This window comes from Lithobates pipiens, unplaced genomic scaffold (genome assembly GCF_037356315.1).
Source record: "Lithobates pipiens isolate NorthernLeopardFrog02 unplaced genomic scaffold, aLitPip1_a1.2 Scaffold_1, whole genome shotgun sequence".
NCBI classification, from domain to species: domain Eukaryota; kingdom Metazoa; phylum Chordata; class Amphibia; order Anura; family Ranidae; genus Lithobates; species Lithobates pipiens.
The window spans coordinates 259,741,716-259,756,002 of NW_027507685.1; the positions used below are offsets into that span (position 1 = coordinate 259,741,716).

Genomic DNA, 14,287 nt, shown 5'->3' on the forward strand with positions numbered 1-14,287 from the left:
GTGGAGTCTATTGTTGTGTGGGGATCTATTGCTGGGATTCTATTGATGCCGGCTGCAGGGGATCTATTTTACTGCTTTTCTTTTTATCAACATATTCCATACAAATGTTTTAGCACCACAAAATGATACTTGGTTCTGTATTCTCTAAACGGGGCGGTACTGTTAGGTGGGTAGGGGGAGGAATCAAGGGACAGTGGTGGGAGGTGAGTAGGGGGCAGAATCAAGGGACGGTGGTTGGAGGTGGGTAGAGGGTGGAATCAAGGACAGTGGTTGCAGGTGGGTAGGGATGGAATCAAGGGACGGTGGTTGGAGGTGGGTAGAGGGTGAAATCAAGGGACGGTGGTCGGAGGCGAGTAGGGGGCAGAATCAAGGGACGGTGGTTGGAGGTGGGTAGAGGGTGGAATCAAGCACGGTGGTCGGAGGTGGGTAGGGGGTGGAATCAAGGGACGGTGGTCAGAGGTGGGTAGGGGGCAGAATCAAGGGAGGGTAATTGGAGGTGGGTAGGGGTGGAATCAAGGGACGGTGGTTGGAGGTGGGTAGGGGGTGGAATCAAGGGACGGTGGTCGGAGGTGAGTAGGGGGCAGAATCAAGGGACGGTGGTTGGAGGTGGGTAGGGGGCAGAATTAAGGGACGGTGGTCGAAGGTGGGTAGGGGGTGTCATTAAGGGATGCTGGTCGGAGGTGGGTAGGGGGTGGAATCAAGGGATGGTGGTCGGAGGTGGGTAGGGGGCAAAATCAAGGGACAGTGGTTTGAGGTGGGTAGGGGTGGAATCAAGGGACGGTGGTCGGAGGTGAGTAGGGGGCAGAATCAAGGGACGGTGGTCGGAGGTGGGTAGGGGGTGGAATCAATGGATGCTGGTCGGAGGTGGGTAGGGGGTGGAATCAAGGGATGGTGGTCGGAGGTGGGTAGGGGGCAAAATCAAGGGACAGTGGTTGGAGGTGGATAGGGGTGGAATCAAGGGACGGAATCAAGGGACGGTGGTCGGAGGTGGGTAGGGGGTGGAATCAAGGGACGGTGGTCTGAGGTGGGTAGGTGGCAGAATCAAGGGATGGTGGTTAGAGGTGGGTAGGGGGCGGAATCAAGGGATGGTGATCGGAGGTGGGTAGGGGGCAGAATCAAGGGACGGTGGTCAGAGGTGGGTAGGGGGTGGAATCAAGGGACATTGGTCGGAGGTGGGTAGGGGGTGGAATTAAGGGATGGTGGTTGGAGGTGGGTAGGGGGTGGAATCAAGGGATGGTGATCGGAGGTGGGTAAGGGGCAGAATCAAGGGACATTGGTCGGAGGTGGGTAGGGGGTGGAATCAAGGGACGGTGGTTGGAGGTGGGTAGGGGGCAGAGACAAGGGGTCACTCAGATGAGGGAGTTCCTGTGTCTATTCTCCGAGTAAAAAAGCCCTGACGGTTACGGTATGATTATATTTGGAAAAAGAATTCCAGTCTCCCCTTCGGTAACAACGAATTTCCATTTCTGCAGGTTTCCTTAGGAAGCCTCCTCCGCATTCTCTGTCCAGGCCACCATATGTCGCTCCGTTCGGTGTTACGGCACCTCAGGTAGATGATCTTCACCGACTGTCTTCTAAATAGATGAGATTATCGTGCAATTAGTGACTAACCTTACTAACACCTTAGCAGCAAAGGGAGAAAAAAAAAAACATATCTGTGACAAAGAAACGTGTAAATATCTCATTAAACGATCAATTAACTAACACCGTTGGTCAGTCTTCTGCCGGGGACAGGTCACCACTGCCGCTTTGCATATGTTCTGCCCATGTGAACCCAACAGTCAGACTGAGGGTCATTTCCTATGGGCTATTTGTGATGCTCACTACATTAAATTATATTAATGGCATCCCAGTCTTAGTCCGTAGGGTTCAATATTGAGTTGGCCCCGCCCTCTGCAGCTATAACAGCTTCAACTCTTCTGGGAAGGCCGTCCACAAGGTTTAGGAGGGTGTCTATGGGAATGTTTGACCATTTTTCCACAAGAACATTTGGTAGGTCAGGCACTGATGTTGGCCGGGAAAGCTTGGCTCGCAGTCTCCGCTCTTATGCCGCGTACACACGATCGGAATTCTCGGCAGAAAAAGCTCTGATGGTTTTCCTGTCGGAATCCTGACGGAATTTCGCTCACACTGTCTTGCCTACACGCGGTCACACCATATTCCGACGGTCAATAACACAGCGACAAACAACACGTTTGACGGCATTATAAAAGGCAAGTTTAATGCTTCCGAGCATGCGCTAGAATTTGGCGTGTTGGAATCGCATACACTCGATGGAAAAATCCGATACAAAGGTTTTCCGTCTGCAAAGTTAAGAACAGGCTCCCAATCTAAAGACCATCGGAAATGCCGGGGATTGGCAGAGAGGGGTGGAGGACATTGAGTGGAGGCCAGTGGAGGGATTGGCAGAGAGGGGTGGAGGACATTGAGTGGAGGCCAGTGGAGGGAATGGCAGAGAGGGGTGGAGGACACTGAATGGAGGCCATTGGAGGGATTGGCAGAGAGGTGTGGAGGACACTGAATGGAGGCCAGTGGAGGGAATGGCAGAGAGGGGTGGAGGACACTGAATGGAGGCCATTGGAGGGATTGGCAGAGAGGTGTGGAGGACATTGAATGGAGGCCAGTGGAGGGAATGGCAGAGAGGGGTGGAGGACACTGAATGGAGGCCATTGGAGGGATTGGCAGAGAGGTGTGGAGGACACTGAATGGAGGCCAGTGGAGGGATTGGCAGAGGGGGGTGGAGGGCACTGAATGGAGACCAGTGGAGGGATTGGCAGAGAGGGGTGGAAACACTGAATGGAGGCCAGTGGAGGGATTGACAGATGGGGTGGAGTACACTGAATAGAGGCCAGTGGAGGGCTTGGCAAAGAGGGGTGGACGACACTGAATAGAGGCCAGTGGAGGGATTGGCAGAGAGATGTGGAGGACACTGAATGGAGGCCAGTGGAGGGATTGCAGAGGGGGTAGAGTACACTGAATGGAGGCCACTGGAGGGATTGGCAGAGAGGGGTGGAGGACACTGAATAGAGGCCAGTGGAGGGATTGGCAGAGGGGGGTAGAGGACACTGAATAGAGGCCAGTGGAGGGATTGGCAGAGAGGGGTAGAGTACACTGAATGGAAGTCAGTGGAGGGATTGTCAGAGAGGGGTGGAGGACACTGAATAGAGGCCAGTAGAGAGACTGTCAGAGAGGGGTGGAAGACACTGAACGGCTGGTAAGGTGGATGAGTCTGGCAGTGGCATTCATGATAGACTGAAGAGGAGGGGAGTATTTTGGAGATGTTGACAGCAACAGACCTTTAAGAATTACTGAGGATACCGAGATATTTGCGTTATATCATTAATTTAAGGGAAGATACAGTTTTATTGCAAAACGTACCTGGAAGAAATTAGTAAAGTATCTTTTACATATTCCTTGTTTGCTGTTCCATATTGTGGTTACTGTAGTTCCCCCTAGTGGTCTCTTGCATATGAGAAAATATGATTACTCAACTGTAATGCCACCCCCCCCCCCCCCCAACAGGAAGTCAGTTTAGACAGTAGTCAGTTAGCACACTAGCACTTCATTACTATGTACACTTCGTAAACAAGCTTTACATGTGGAGGAGTGGCCATAATCATCATCAGAATAATAATAATCATCATTGTCATTGATAGAAAAATAATATTGAATCATCATCATCAAATAAATGAATAATAATCATCATCATCATCAACATCAATAGAATAATAATAATAATAATCATCATCGTCAATAGAATAAGCATCATCACCATCATCTTCATCAATAGAATAATAAACATCATCAATAAAATAATAATAATAATAATAATCATCAATAGAATAATCATCATCATCATCAATAGAATAATAATAATCATCATCATCAATCGAATAATCATCATCATCATCATCAATAGAATAATCATCATCATCATCCGTAGAAAAATCATCATTATCATCTTCATCAATAGAATAATCATCATCATCATCATAATCAGTAGAATAATAATAATCATCATCATCAATAAAATGATAGTAATAATCATCATCATCAATAGAATAATCATCATCGTCATCATCATCAATAGAGTAATAAAAATCATCATCATCAATAGAGTAATAATCATCATCATCATCATCAATAAAAGAATAATAATAATCATCATCATCAATAAAAAAATAATCATCATCATCATTAATAGAATCATAATAATCATCATCGTCATCATCAATAGAATAATAATAATAATAAACATCATCATAATCATTAATGGAATAATAATAATAATAATCATCAACATCATCATCATCTTCATCAATAGAATACTAATACTAATAATAATAATCATCATCAATAAAATAATAATCATCATCATCATCATATTCATCAATAGAATACTACTACTAATAATAATAATAATAATAATAATAATCATCATCATCATCAATAAAATAATAATCATCATCATCAATAGAATAATAATCATCGTCATCAATAGAATACTACTAATAATAATAATAATAATCATCATCATCATCATCAATAAAATAATAATCTTCATCATCATCACCAATAGAATAATAATAATAATCACCATCATCAATAGAATACTAATAATAATAATAATAATAATAATAATAATAATAATAATAATAATCATAATCATCATCATATTCATCAATAGAATACTACTACTACTACTACTAATAATAATAATAATAATAATAATAATAATAATCATCATCAATGAAATAATAATCATCATCATCAATAGAATAATAATCACCATCATCAATAGAATACTAATACTAATAATAATAATAATAATAATAATAATAATAATAATAATCATCATCATCATCATCATCACCAATAGAATAATAATAATCATCATTATCAACAAAATAATAATCATCATCATCAATAGAACCATTATTATTGCTATTCTATTGATGATGACGATGATTATTATGAATATTATTTTATATATTAGTTCCTTTTAAATCTTTTTACACCTCAGTAAAAATAAAAGTTCACTTGCAGATGGTGGAACGTGTCCAGCCACCGTTGGCATCATACAGCGGTGTAAACGATCGCCTAGCATAGTCCATTATTATTGGTCTAATCTGCAGCATGGCTGTGCACGGAGCAGAATGTCAATAATTATGTATAATGTGGCAGCGAGGCCTTTCAGGGGGTTACAGATGCAATGCCTATATACAGTGTAATAGAGTATCTCCTCCCGCGTGGGTTGTATGTCTCACTCGGCATTCACATATCAGACGATTGATTACGGGTCTATTAGTCTTTTGGTTTTTATGCGATATTATAGCTTGACCCGTTGAGCTCAGACTCTATTAAAACGCTCTCCCGTGGCTTAGATGTTGCTGGGTGGTTTATAAGGTTTGGGCACCACGCTGTTCATTATCCAAAGTGCTGACGGAACCCGTCTGAGCTGTCGGTGGGGATTCTGCTTGTTCTTCTCTGGATGTGAACTCAACAAGTGCGGGATGATGTCTGAGGCGTGCGGGGAAAACACGCTTGTCGCCTGCAGTTGTGTTCCCAACACCAAGTTGCTAGAAGGCATAAATTGGGATAAAACCTTAGGAACAAAGAACGCGGAGGAGAGATGGGTTTGCTTTAAGAGTATATTAAATAAGGGCATTAGACAATCCATCCCATTGGGTAATACATTTAAAAGAGAGAACAAAAGTCCTGGATGGCCTTATACAATGCAACCATGCATATAAAAGCAAAAGAGAAGGCCTTCAAAAAAATACAAGGTTGAGGGATCATCATCAGCATTCAGACTTTATAAAGAACAACAAGAAATGTAAGGGTGCAATAAGGACGGCTAAGATAGAACATGAAAGACACATAGTGGAGGAGACCGAAAAAAATCCCAAGAAATTCTTATGTGTATGAACAGTAAAAAAGGAGGACAGACCATATTGGCCCCATAAAAAATGAGGAAGGACATCTGGTTACAAAGGATGGGGAGATGGCGAAGGTATTGCATTCATTCTTCTCCTCAGTCTTCACGAGGGAATCAGGAGGCTTCAGTAACCAAAACTGCAGTGTTTATCCTCATGACACACCACAGGAAGAACCTCCATGGTCAACAGAGGACAGGATTAGAACTAGACTTGGGAAACTTAACATTAATAAATCACCGGGACCAGATGGCTTGCACCCGAGGGTCCTTAGAGAACTCAGTCAAGTAATTGCCAGACCATTGTTCCTAATTTTTTACTGACAGTGTACGGACTGGAATGGTACCAGCTGATTGGAGAAAAGCCAATGTAGCCCCAATATTTTTAAAAAAAGGCCTCAAAATACATCCCTGGGAGTTACAGACCAGTTAGCCTAACATCAATAGTATGTAAGCTCTTGGAGGAAACGATAAGGGGCTATATACAAGATTTTAGTAATGAAAACTGTACCCTTGGTAGGGCTGGGCGAACGGTTCGGCTCGAGCATAAGTTCGGGCAGAACTTGGCCTGTTCGGATGTTCGGCGAACAGCGAACAATATGCGGTGTTTGGGGCAAATTCAAAAGCCGCCAGGACACCTTTAAAGTCTATGGGACACATGAAAAATCAAAAGTGCTAATTTTAAAGGCTTATATGCAATTCGTTGTCATAAAAAGTGTCTTGGGACCCGGGCCCTGCCCCAGGGGACATGTATCATGTGCAAAATACATTTTTAAAAACTGAAGTTTTTTCGGGAGCTCGGGAATGCTTAAAGTGAAACAATCACCCACAAATGCGTGCATAGAGAAGCTCCGCAATACCTAATGGAGAAAATAAATCATTACACACCAAACCGCAGTCTTCGATCAGCCAACAAAAACCTCCTCCTCGTGCCCAAAGCCCGGTATAAATCCAAGGGTGATCGGAGATTCGCTGTCCAAGGGCCTCGGCTATGGAATGCTCTACCAATCAACATCCGCCTGGAAGAAAATCACCTGGCTTTTAGGAAAAAACTCAAGACCTTCCTCTTTTAGCAGATGATCAAAGCTCGCCACAGTGCCTAGAGGCGATTCAGTTCGCATTGTGCGCTATATAAGTATTTCATTCATTCATTCAATAAAAATGTAATATTCCTTTAAATATCGTGAAGGGGTTTCTATAGTATGTCTGTAAAGTGGCGCATGTTTTCCATTTTTAGAACAGTCCGAGAGAAAAATGACATTTCTAAAGGAAAAAACTGTCATTTAAAACTGATTTCGGCTATAATGAATTGTCGGGTCCCGGCAATATAAATAAAACTCATTGAAAAAAAGGACATGGGATACCCCCCAGTCCATTACCAAGCCCTTTGGGTCTGGTATGAATATTTAGGGGAATCCCAAACCAAAGATTAAAAAAAAAAAAATTGCGTGGGGGTTCCCCCAAAATCCATACCAGGCCCTTCAGTTCTGGTATGGAAATTAAGGGGAACCCTGTGCCAAATTTTAAAAAAAGTGGCATAGGGCCCCCTCCAAAATCCATACCAGACCCCCCAGGTCTGGTATGGATTTTAAGGGGAACCCTGCACCAAAATGAAAAAAAAAAGGCGTGGGGTCCCCCCCCAAAATCCATACCAGACCCTTATATGAATGTGCAACCTGGCAGTCCGCAGGAAAAGAGGGGGGATGAGAGAGCGTCCCCCCCTCCTGAACCGTACCAGGCCACATGCCCTCAACATGGGGAGGGTGCTTTGGAGTAGCCCCTCAAAGCACCTTGTCCCCATATTGATGGGGACAAAGGCCTCATCCCCCACAACCCTTGCCTGGTGGTTGTGGGGGTCTGCGGACGGGGGGGGGGGGCGCTTTTCAGAATCTGGAAGCCCCCTTTAATAGAGGGACCCACAGAACATGACCCCCCCTATGTGAATCGGTAATGGGGTACCCCTATCATTTCACAAAAAAGTGTCAAAAATGGTTAAAAAAAAGACAAGAAACAGCTTGGGACAAGTCCTTTTTTTTTAAAAAATACAAAAAAATAAAAATTTCCAGCGATGTAAATTCACGCCACCAAACGGACCAAACAAGAAAAAAAAAAAAAAGCTGCTGTTGAGAAAGGCTTTTCTAAGCCCACGTACACACGGTCGGAGATTTTGGCAACCAAATCCGTCGGATTTTGCCCGTCGGATTTAGTCCGACGGATTGTGTCCGAAACTGTTGCATACACACGGTCGGGCCAAGTTGGCGAAAAATCCGATCTTTCAGAACGTGATGACGTAATTTCGTTACGATGGGACTAGTAGCCAATAGCTTTGATGTAGGAGTTTGATCTGAGCATGCGTGGCACTTGGTCCGATGAAAATTCTCTACACATGATCGGATTAGGTCCGTCCGGCCCAGTTGGTCGGGAAATATTTCCAACATGTTGGAAAATTGGGTCGGACGGAGATTCGGACGGAATCAGTCCGATGCAGACCACACACAGTCGGATTATCTGACGACACGGTCCGATAGGACACATTCCGACGGATTCTCCGACTGTGTGTACAAGGGCTAACACAACCCAATTCTTCTTCGGACTGGAGAAGACAGCCAAGACGTTACACATGCTAATTTTAACATTTTACTTAAAAGTAACCCGGAATACACTTTAATTCCCATTTTAGCAGAACCAGCTGCACTACCGTATGTACATCATTGTATTAGGTGTAGCGGCCTTTGATACAAATTGTGATTCTGACTCTTAAAGACTAAAAAAATTTTTTTATTTTTATTTATAACATTAAGGGGAAATAAAGGTCATCAAATACTCACAAAGAAATAAAGGAAACAAAAAATAATAATGACAAAAATAAGGGATTTTTTTGCCGGCATAATTATGGCTATTGCTTGAAATGTGGTCTTTTTTGCCGAGAGACTTCAAAGTCTTTCTGGTCAGGTCGGCACTTCATTTCCCCACAGCTGGGTCCGTATTATATACAAGAAGAAAGCGTGTTCAAGTAGGTTTCTTCCCCAATGAATAAGAATTTTGACATTTAAAAAAAAAAATCTCCTGGCGGCTCTCCTGCATTCCTAGAAAACGGCGTGTGATTCAAGTGGCCTTGGTGTACATCATTTTATGGAAGCTGAAACTTCTGCGCTCTCTCTGTTTTGGCCTTATGAGAATATAATGGTGCTGAGTGGTTAGTGTAAAAGTGGTAGTTAGTAAAAGCACTTAGAGGATCTCGAAAAACCCAGCCTCTGAAATCACATCTAGTCTTTAATATATCAAAGTAATTACATAGTCATTTTTAGACTTTTATTTTCAGAAGCTTTCGATAAAATGATCCCTGGGGATCCTGCCATGAAGGTCTTTGTTCAGCCACTTCCTGTTTTCGGGTGACTACGTTCTGTCCTTGTCTCTGATTTCTGCTTCTGGGTTGTCACTCTTTCACATGGGCTTCCAATAGAGAATACGACTGGGAGTATAAACCCACATCGTGCAGGCATGATCTGAGGGTTGCCACCATCCCAGCAACCCGCCTTGAGAAATGTGCGATGTAGCACCCTGGTCTTAGGCAGGGTTGCTGACAAATTTAGTTTTCTAGGTGGTAACCAGCCTGGCTGATTGTTAGGGAGCGATCCACTGACCTTTCCCTAAATCTGGGTTCCATGCACCTCTCTCTTCTGTCACTAGGTGGCGTTGTCACCTGTGACATTAGATGGACATGGGCATAGTAAATCCCGGTCTAGAGCCTTGTACACACGGTTGGAGAATCCGTCGGAATGTGTCCTATCGGACCGCGTCGTCGGATAATCCGACTGTGTGTGGTCTGCATCGGACTCATTCCGTCCGAATCTCCGTCGGACCCAATTTTCCAACATGTTGGAAATATTTCCCGACCAACTGGGCCGGTCGGACCTAATCCAATCATGTGTAGAGAATTTTGATCGGACCAAGTGCCACGCATGCTCAGATCAAATTCCTACATCAAAGCTATTGGCTACTGGCCTGAATGTAGTCCCATCGTAACGAAATTACGTCATCACGTTCTGAACGATCGGATTTTTCGCCAACTTTGTCCGACCGTGTGTATGCAACAGTTTCGGACAAGATCCGACGGGCAGAATCCGACGGATTTGGTTGTGGAAATCTCCGACCGTGTGTACAGGGGCTTAGAGTGGATGGGTTGTCTCAGCCAACTTTTTTTTTTTTTTTGCTCTTGTCCTGCTGGGAGAGTCTAGGCGGGGGTCAGATGACTGGGGTTCTGTGCCACCGGGACGGCTGCCTGGGTGGACGTGTGTTGAAAAGCTCCCAGGCTAAAAACCTGAAGCCTATCCGGGAGTACCTGGCTGCTAGGTGGTCTGAGGCCTATTGAGGTTGGAAGCAAGCAGCACGGGGTTGGGGCTTCAGGTTTTGGGTAGACTTGTGCACAACGGAAAATTTTGTTTAGTTTCGGTTCGTTGTCATTCGTAAAATACATCATTTCGTTCTGTTATATTCCTTATGTTACGTTAATACGTTTTCGGATAATTCGTTATTATTCGCAGAGTGTGGAATTCATTCGTTCGTATTCGTTGAAATTCGCTATTTATGTATGTATAGACATTCGCGATAACGATTCGTAGTTTGGAAAGTCGTAAGTTTATTAAATCTTTTAACACACACAATGACAACGTCTCTTCTCGGCTCAAATACAACACAACACCCTTCTCACTCAGTTCTCAGGAATGCACTTTGCCAGTAATCCATCCTCCGGCACAAAATTAATTAGCTGATTGGACTATAAGATTTACTTTGAGCTGATCTTTTGTTTCATTAGATCTTTAAAGAATTACCGAACCATGTCGAATTCATTCGAATTCATTCGTTATATTTCTTTCGTTGTAATTCGTTATTTTTTTGTTCGGACATTCGGATGCATCCGAATGTCCGAAAGATGCAAAAATTCGGCCGAATTTCGATTCGTTACGAAACAAATTGCACAAGCCTAGTTTTGGGGGCAAACCAAGTTTGGTGGGGTTCTGCCAACTGGAGAACCAAGAAGATGCCACAGGTGAAGGAAAGGTGAGGGCCAGAGGCACGCGAGAACCTAGAGTCAGAGGAAAAGGGGACACAGCTGCCAGCAAGGGACAATCTCTCCTGTTATCAGAGGCCAGGTTATTTGGAGACTGAAGAAGAGCCAGAGCAGCTTTTTTTTTTCCACTAGGGGCACGGTGACGAAGTTGGGAAAGCTAGGGACCCAACGGAACATTGTGGGTGACACTTGCATTGGATTCAGCAGGCCAGCTGAAGAGCCAGGCTAGGGACCCAGCGGAACAGTGTGGGTGATGCTTGGAAGCCACAGCGGGTTAGTTGTGGAGGAGCTCAAGGGTTCCAGTGCCGGCTGGGATCTGAAGAGCCTAGTGAGAGACTGGGAGCTCAGTGAGAGGATCTACAATGGGAGACTGTGAGTTGTGATCTGTATTGAAGTTGAAGTTGAGGGCAAGTCCTAGCCCTCTCTCCCCAGTTCTGTTAAGAGGCAATACATTTATTTTTGCATTCGCAAAGTGTCTGGCGCCCAAATTAGGCTGGCCATACATTATACAATTCTCTTATTCAATTTCCTTTAGATTTAGCTATTTGCCTTGTAACCCACACTGTGAAAATGGATGTCGGCTCTCCCTGACTCTGGAGCTCACCATTGGACCTCTAGGGTCGGGGGCCATGGCTACACTATGAAGCCACCACCAAAGATCAGCCATAACACAATGACCATTGACAGGTGAAGTGAATAACATTGATTATCTCAGGACAAGTACGTAGGATATATTAAGCAGCAAGTGAACATGTCTCTGAAGCTGTGAAAGCAGAAAAAATGATCTAGCGTGTAGGCAGGTGCAGTCTGCATTGCTCACTGTAGGTGGCGCTCGACTGAAGCTGCAATGCAGAAGGTAAAGGAAGTAGTGAGTAACTTGGAGGTTCCTCCATGATTTCATTGGTCATAGGGAGGCAGCTGACCGACTGGGCTGCTGGCACCCCATGTGACTTCGGCGACCATCTTGGATCAGGCAGAGTCTATTTAAAGTGGATGTAAACCCTTCCATATTCCCACTGAGGTGACTGGCTTTAGGTGGTACACAATCCTCCTACATAAGTTGTACCTATCTATCTGCTGCTCTGTTCTGTACAACTGCCCAAAGTGCTGTGTCTGAAAGCTCAGGAAAAAAGGGGGCTGAGAGCTGAAGTTACACTCTGCAGAGCTCACTGAGGAGAGCTCTGAGAGCTGATTGGAGGCAAGGGACACGCCCCCCTTCGAACAGCACACAGGAACAGAGATGAGGCTGTCAATCAGCTGGAGATCCCTCCTCTGTCATCATTTTTCTCTTGGTGTCGGGAAAACTTGTGATTCATGCAGATTGCAGAGGAACAAATCAGCAGACAAAAAATACACTCTTAAAGCAGAGGTTTAAGAGTTGAACCTCCGAGGGGTTGAACCTCCACTTTTTGGAAGCCTCCCCCCCCTCCGGTCTCACATTTGCCACCTTTCAGGGAGGAGGGGGGTGCAGATACCTGTTTAAGAGTTGAACCTCCGAGGGGTTGAACCTCTGCTTTTCGGAAGCCTGCCCCCTCCAGTGTCACATTTGGCACCTTTCAGGGAGGAAGGGGGTGCAGATACCTGTCTAAGGGAGGTATTTGCACCCACTTCCGGGCATAGACTCCCACGGGAGTCTACGCCTCTCCCGCCCCCGCGCTGTCTGCTGGGACACACACGGGTCGCAGGAGATAACGGGGACCAGTTAGGACGTGCAGTGCGACTCACGTAAGGGCAGTAGGGAACCGGCAAATGAAGCCGCAAAGCTTCACTTCCTGATTCCCGGACCGAGGATGGTGGCGGCAGCTGGCGAGAGCCGATCAATGGATCGGCTGCCGGCATCGCTGGACTCCAGGAAAGGTGAGTGTCCATTTATTAAAAGTCAGAAGCTGCAGTATTTGTAGCTGCTGGTTTTTAATATTTTTTTTTTTTTTTTAGGTGGACCTCCTCTTTAATTGAGACAAGTACAAACTATTGAAGGATATGCTTTGTTCATATTTCATGTCTGAGGTTTACAGCTAATTGTAGACTCCGACTCCTGGTATTTGCACGTATTATGTGCAAATACCGCCTCTAGCACATGGTTTTCTTAGATACCTGTGATCCCTTAGTGATTTGACCAATATTTCAAGAGACCAAGAAGGCTTGTACCTCCAACCGGACAGAATCCCCTGAAGAAGCCCGATATAAGGGTGAAACATGTTGGGAATTACATCTTTCTATGCTGTATCCATACAATCCTGTTGATTTGTACTTGCCAATTGCTGTGTCTTTAAAAAAATATATTTTTTTTTCTAAAATAAAAAAAAAATTCTTATATAATTTAGTTGTTACTATTTCTCGAATTAATTTGCACCTTAAAAAATCAAATTTTCCTCCTGCCGTATGCTACAGGGTCAGGTTTCCAGTCTGGCCCGGAACAGTGCTTAGAGGTTCTGGTGGAGGCGGAACAGTGCAGGGACTATGTCTACCTCACTTCAGGAAGCCTCCCCTTTGGGTGTGGACTTTATCAGGCCACGTTTGGCTCTTCGCCATCTTCAAGTATACAGACCGCCATTACAGTTCACCAGTGGCTTCAAATGGTCATGCTTACCCACCGGGCCTAGTTGTACTGAGTGGAACTTCTGTACAATATATATTGCTCTTGCCTAACTTGGACTCTGTGTGTTTACTGGCCACCACACCTTGCTGCACCTTGCCCACAATCGTCAGGGTTTGAGCGGCATTGACAATGGCCATATTGGAATGGCTAGACGACCAGGTCAGAGCACCCCCCAAATCGAAGCTCTTGTGGGACGTTCCCAGTCTGCAGTGGTCAGGACCGACCAAAAGTAGTCCAAGGAAGGAAAATGGGCAACGGGGTCATGGGCGACCAAGGCTCGTTGATGTACGTGGGGAGCAGAGGCTGTCCCCTGTACTCTAATCCAATAGGTGAGCTACTGTGGCTCCTCCTCCCTAGCCCCCATCTCCATAAGAGTCAGGAAGTCTACGAGCTGGCTCTCCTGGACGCAGGTTTTCTCTTCTCCACCCTCCTTTCCTGTCAAGGGCTTACACATGGTGATGAGATCCGCGCTGGGTATGGGGTGTTTAGCTCCCGTTACTCAAGAGTGTAAACCAGGGGGTCTCAAACACCCTTCAGCTGTTGTGAAACTACAAGGCCCATGAGGCATTGCAAGGCTGAGAGTTACAAGCGTGGCTCCCACAGGCAGAGGCATGATGGGACTTGTAGTTTTGCAACAGCTGGAGGGCCGCCAGTTGAAGACCCCTGGTGCAAATGCTTCTCC

At 45.0% G+C, this 14,287-nt stretch overlaps 1 protein-coding gene across 3 annotated transcripts in view; it reads left to right on the plus strand.

The window, feature by feature from the left end:
- Window positions 1-14,287, plus strand: part of LOC143986886 (protocadherin-11 X-linked-like) — a 2,116,396-nt gene that overhangs the window by 1,302,564 nt on the left and 799,545 nt on the right. The gene's annotated exons all lie outside the window — the stretch shown is intronic.